Raw genomic sequence first — 6,521 nt, 5'->3', positions numbered from 1 at the left:
GGGTGGTGAGGCCCGGCCAGCCCATCCCCTTGGTCCCACCCGCCTCCCCCAACCACCCCAGCTCCGCTTGCGTAACCTCGGCCAGCCTGGGCCGGGCCACAGGAGCGAGGAATGCTTGGGGGAAAGCTGAGATTCGCCCTGTCTGGTATTTGGGCCGACCGCAGGAGTAGGGGTGGGGGCAGAAGAGTGGAGGACACTTCAGGGCACAGGAGGGTCCCCAAGGAGCCGGGGCTGGGAGCAAGTGCCAGGGCAGGCCCAGACTCAGCCTGCCGGTCCAGACACCAGCCTGGGGCGCTCCCAGTCAGGCCTGCCATCTGGGCCCCTCCTCCCCTCTGCCAGCTGGACTCACTGGCAGCTAGACTCCCCCTGTACCCAAATGGCCACGGCCGCCTCAGCCAAGAGGAAATTACAAGTATTGAGGCACCAGCCATGTGGTTAAGGATGTGTGCTCAGGGGCAGCCTGCCTGGGCTTGAACCTGGGCTCTGCCACCTCTCCTGGCCTTGGTTTCCCACTCTGCAAAGTGGGGGAGTGATTGTCTTGCCCTCCTGAGTGGGGTAAGGATTAAATGAGATAATGCATAAGAAGGACGTGAGAGAGGTGACTTCCCTGGTGGTCCAGTGGCTAAGACTCTGTGCTGTCAACGCAGGGAGCGGGCTGGATTACTGGTCAGGGAACTAGATCCCATGTGCCGCAACTGAGACCCAGCTCAGCCAAACAAATGCTTGAATGTGTTCACGTGCTTGGTCGCTCGGGCATGTCCGACTCTTTGTGACTCTACGAACTGGAGCCCGCCAGGCTCCTCTGTCCATGGGATTCTCCAGGCAAGCATACTGGGGATCTTCCCAACCCAGGGATCGAACCTGCATCTCCTGCATTGGCAGGCGGGTTCTTTGCCACTGAGCCACCAGGGAAATCCAAATGCATGAATTTAAAAAAAAAAAAAAGACAAAGGTAAGATAGCACCTAGCACATACCAGGCCCTCAACAGCAGAGTGGCAGTGTGTGCCGAGGGGTGAGGAAGCCCATCTCTGCCCCAGGTCCCATCCCCCGAGACGTGCCACTTAACGGCAAGACTTCAGACAAGTCATTTCCCTGCCCAAACCTCTGCTTTCCCACACATAACATGAAGATGACAGAAGATCCTTTTTCAAAAGACTGTCACCAGACAGGGACTTCCCTAGCGGTCCAGCGTCTGAGACTCTGAGCTCCCAATGCGCAGGGCCCACATTTGCTTCCTGATCGGGAAACGGTCCCATGTGCCGCAACCGAGAGTTCACACGCCACAACTAAGACCTGGAGTAGCCACATAAATAAAATTTATTTATTTATTTATTTTTAAGAAAAGAGGCTGTCACAAGACGAAAACCAGATAGTGGGAAGAAAAAACTAAGCAACTGCCCCAAAAGTGCTCAGCTTGGATGGGAGTGGCTGATGGGCCGCTTAAAGGGCATGATGGAGGTTGGGGTCTCTCCAAAACAGACGGAGATGAAGATTTAGTGCCATTGCCTCAGAGATAGCAGCTGTAGGGGAGCAGGGATGTGGCAGAAGGAAGGAAGGGAGCAGTCAGTAATTGATGAGATATCACTGGAGTAAGCAACTTGCCCTGGAACTTGTCAACTTTAGCTCTCAAAATCCTGCATCCCAGGAACACTCAGTCCTGGGCACACTGGGATGGTTGGTCATTCTCATAATCAAGCAAATTTTCACTGCAGGCAGCTGGAGCTCAGTCCTGCAAGGGAGCCCTGGGAGATCAGAGTCATCCCACACCAGGGGTGAGAGAGCTGAGGTATTGATCCTCCAACTCCCTCCATTGGTCACTGGTTGAGGGCTACCCCCAAGGGACCTGAATTCCCTGGCGGTTTGGGTAGAGCATGTTCCACTCCTAAAGATATATTAGGGACTTCCCTAATATCTGATCTGGTGGTTAAGAATCCGCCTTGCAATGCAGGGGACACAGGTTCGATCCCTGGTCAGGGTACTAAGATCCCACATGCCACGGGGCAGCAAAGCCAATGAGCCAGAACTACTGAGCACAAGCACTCTAGGGTCATGAGGAGAGATCCCACATGACACAGTGAAACTCCCTTGTGGGGCAACAAGATCCAGAGCAGCCAAATATAAATAAATAAATAAATAAATATTTTTTAAAATAAACAGATATGAGATGTTTGCTGGTGTGGCCCGAGGAGGGCATGGTAAGCCCCAGACAGAACCAACTACGGAGGGTTTGGGGGGAGGGGTCGTCAAGCCATGGGGTGATGGAAGTGAAGTGCATCAGGTCAGTGGGAAGAAAGGACCACGATGTGGAAGAATGATGGATAGAGAGAGGGTGTCTGTATGTATTAATCCCTCTTTTACAGAAGAAGAAACTTGGACCCAAAGAGGCAGTCATTTAACCATGTTTCCTAGAACTGTGTGACCTCCGGAAATGGGACGCTCAGGGCTAGAAGACAGGACTTAGCTTCGACCAGAAGAGAACAACAGGCCTCCAAGTTCTCCATGTGGGACTGACAAGCACTAGCTTGGACATTGTGTAGCAGCTTCTTAGTCTCTGTAACAGAGTAATTAGAGAGTAATAGAGTAAATAAAGCCCCAGGGAGTTGAAGAACTACTGAACTGATCCTAGCCACAAGGACGTGACAATGAGGCCCAAACTATTAATATGTGAGCTTCTGGCAAGAAACTTAAAGATGCAAAGGAGTAAGAGAATCAAGCCAAACTGACGAATACAAACCAGGGTATTTATTAACTCATGAACAGAAATGTTGAAGGGGTGTCCTTCAGGCATAGCTGGGTCCAGGTGTTAGGGGTAGCACACTGATTGAAACCGCCCACCCTGGCCAGGCACCATAGTAACCATTTGCTTGAGTTGTTTTATGACAGGAGATCCTGATAAGGGATAGGGAACTAATAAGCCACCACCAACCAGAAGAGTTCGGGAAAGGTCAAAAGGAGACACCGCATGTCTGTCCACTTCCCAGAATCCCTCTCACTAGCATCCATGTTGGCTGAGCGATGCGTGGGCCACCAGGAAAGACCCTGAATTAGAATGATTGGCCAAAGACCACCCAGAAACTAATCCCATCACCATAAAACCCGAGACTGCGAGCCACGTGGCAGAGCTGTTCTCCTGGGTTCCCTTACCCTAGTGCTCTCCACCCGGGTGCCCTTTCCAATAAAATCTCTTGCTTTGTCAGCACGTGTCTCCTCGGACAATTCTTTTCCAAGTGTTAGACAAGAGCCCACTCTTGGGACCCTGTAAGGGGGTGGGGGCCTCCCCCTTTCTACAACAACTGGCAACCACGAAGGGACACCCCCATTTTTACTGGGGCTGACACCCAGACCACTCGGGGTACCCCAGGACCAGCTCGCCTGCCGATGGATCTGACCCAGCAGCCACAATTGGGACTCGTTTGTCCCTGGTCTCCTCCTGACGTGGACAACTGGCCAGGGTGCCCTGACCAGGTAAGGAACAACAGATTTTGTTGACCCCTTTTATCTCACCTCTCCTTTCAACCTATCCTATCCCATCCTATTTTTCCTGTCCCCCGGTCCTGGATGCAAGAATCTGGTCAAAGGGCCTCAGCCTGAGCTGAGGATTGGAGACTGATCACCTCCTCTTGGCAGAGAACTCGAATTTTGGTTCTGGTAGGGCCAAGTTCCAGTCCTCCCTTCTCTGGAGGCCCAGGGAAAAGTCCCATAAAGCCTGGGTATCTGCAGGTGGCAGGAGACGTCTGTAAGTCCACCCCTTTTTTTTCTTCTTTCTCTCCCTGACTCTTAGACATTTTGTCTCTTCCCACTCCTTCTCTCTCAACCTGGCCTCTTTTCCTCTCTCTGAAGACCCAAGTTATTTCCATTTACTCTGTCTGTCAATGCTTGGACCTGAAGTTCTGGGTCTTTGCAAGAGACTTTCTGAGAGGCTATGCTCTCTGCTCCCCATCAATTGTGCTTTCTGTTCTTGGGGAGACAATCTGGCATTAGAAGCCCTCCATCAGGTGCTGTTTCTCTAAATTCAGCCATTTAATTGAACATTTGGCTGAGTGCGTCTACGTGGAATTGATTGATGGGGTTCAGTATAGTCGCACCTGGTTTTGGGTGAAAATTAACACCCTAGACACATCCTTAGGGGTTAATTCTTTGGGCCCAGTCCTACAGCCCCTTGATTGTGCTTACTACTGAACATTTCCTTTGGCGCATATACAATCAGCCAATTTGAGACCAGGAGAGAGCTTACAATCTCTCTAGGGTTAGATATAGGGGCATCCACCCCAATACTGGTCCCCTGGGAACAAGATATAAACTATACCATCGCTAAAATGGGAAATAAGCCTAGCTTCCCTTTAGACACCCCGCTGGGTTATCTTTTGGCCCACTGGGAGGGATACCAACTGGAAGGGCTAAAAAAGAAAAAACTTATCAAATACTGTACTAAATACTGGCCTAATTACTCCCTGGGAGGAGGGGGGAAATGGCCCCAGTCGGGATCACTTGGATACAACACGATTCAGTCTATACCGCAAACGCGAGGGTAAATACAAGGAGGTTCCCTACGTCCAGGCCTTTATGGCCCTCTACCAGGATTCCGAAAAAAAGGGAAAATATAAGCTTGAGGACTTTGATAAATGCTCTTCCAAAATCCTTTTAGCAAAATCTGAAACAAATCTCCTTGACCATCTCTTAACCTCCTCTGCTTCAGCAGAGAGGTCACGGGAAAGAAGGGTCAGACAAGCCCGGAAGTCTCGAGCCTGGACCCGGAAGTAAGGAGGTTAGACCCAGAAGTCACGAGGCTGGGCCCGGAAGTTATGAGATCTGAAGGGAAGTCACTCACAATCGCCTCGGCTCCTCCTCCATATGCCCCCTCCCCCATGGGGTTACAATCAGGAAGTAAGCTTTGTACTCCACAGAAGGAAAGGTCATCCTCAGACAAAATCTGCCCTCTAAGAGAGATATCGGATGGGGAGGTGGGAACCATGCACGTTCATGTTCCGTTCTCTATGCAAGACATTACTCAGTGCAAGGAACAATTGGGCTCATATTCTGAGAACCCCAAAATTTAAGGATTAATTTGAGCGTCTTAGTCTTAACTTCTCCCTCATCTGGAGGGATATAATGGTCATCCTCACCTGGTGTTGTAATGATGAGGAAAAAGCTCGAATCCTAGATTAGGCTAGAAAAGTGGCTGATGAAAGACAGTGGGTAGATGTCAGTTTGGCCTCTGCCAAAGAGGCAATCCCCTCTACAGAGCCAGACTGGGATCCTAATACAAGGGCAGGAAAGGAATCCTTAAGACACCTCATTACTTGCCTACTACAGGGAATGACCCAGGGTGTCCAAAAGGTTGTTAATTATAATAAGATAAAAGAGGTTACACAGGAAGAAAATGAAAATCCAGCTCTTTTTTTGGGCAGACTCACAAAAGCCTTTAAAAACTTTACCAAGACAGATCTAAAAAGTATGGAAGGAAGAGTCCTGTTGGCCCATTCCTTCATAACCCAGGCAGCCCCAGACAGGAGAAAATTACAAAAACTAGGAAAAGGACCAGAGACCCCAGTTTCCGATTTGGTGGAGGAGGAAAATAGGGTGTTTTTGAACAGGGACTGGGAGGAGGAAGCAAAAAGGGAGCAAAAGGAAGCCCGAAAAGATAGGAGAATAGAGAGGCAGACCCAGGCCTTGGCCCAACAACAACAGGCTAAAATCCTGGCCTTGATTCATCCTGCCACTGTGCGAAAGTTCCGGGAAGAGCAAAGAAAAAAGGATCTTAACAATCCACTGCGGCTGAGACGCACCCAATGTACCTAGTGCAAAGAGGGTGGGCATTGGAAAAGGGAGTGCCCACATTGCCCTAAGTGAAGGCGTATGGAGACCCCTACACTTGCTCCCTCTGTGTTAGTCCTGGGCGACCGGGACTGATGGTGCCCAACGGCTCGAGAAACCCCCGCAAATGGTGAGGTCCAGATCACTCCTCTCGACCGCTGGGTGACTGTACAAACAGAAGGTAAGGATGTGAACTTTCTTTTAGACACGGAGGCTGCCTTCTCTCTTCTTCCTTCCCAATTAGGACCTTTAGACTCCCAGACTAAAACGGTGATGGGGTAGATGGAAAACCCCAAAGCTGAAATGTTACTAAGCCCCTCCATTGTAAGGTGGGCAATTGGCAAGGAACCCAGCCCTTCTTATACATCCCTGGTTGCCCTGCTCCCCTACTGGGGAGAGACCTTCTTTGCCCCCTCCAGACCAGAGTGACTTGGGGAAAGCTAGAAGTAGATAATTTCCTTTGCCTAGTGTCTGAATGTTTACAGTCAGATGTAGAAAAGGAGGAGTCTGTCCCTTTCTTAGATGATGTCAATTCCCAGGTGTGGGATGTCTCCAGCCCTGGTCTCGCCATAAATGTTCCACCGGTAAAGATTCTTCTGAGGCCAAATGCTCCTACTCCTGGAAAAGACAATATCCCTTAAAACCAGAAGCTCTTTGAGGGTCTTAGACCATTAATTAACAAATACGGAGATACTGGAATTCCAAT

The sequence above is a fragment of the Bison bison genome, unplaced genomic scaffold (assembly GCF_000754665.1).
Source record: "Bison bison bison isolate TAMUID 2011002044 unplaced genomic scaffold, Bison_UMD1.0 scf7180017864365, whole genome shotgun sequence".
Classification (NCBI taxonomy): Eukaryota; Metazoa; Chordata; class Mammalia; order Artiodactyla; family Bovidae; genus Bison; species Bison bison.
This window is presented reverse-complemented; position numbering follows the sequence as displayed.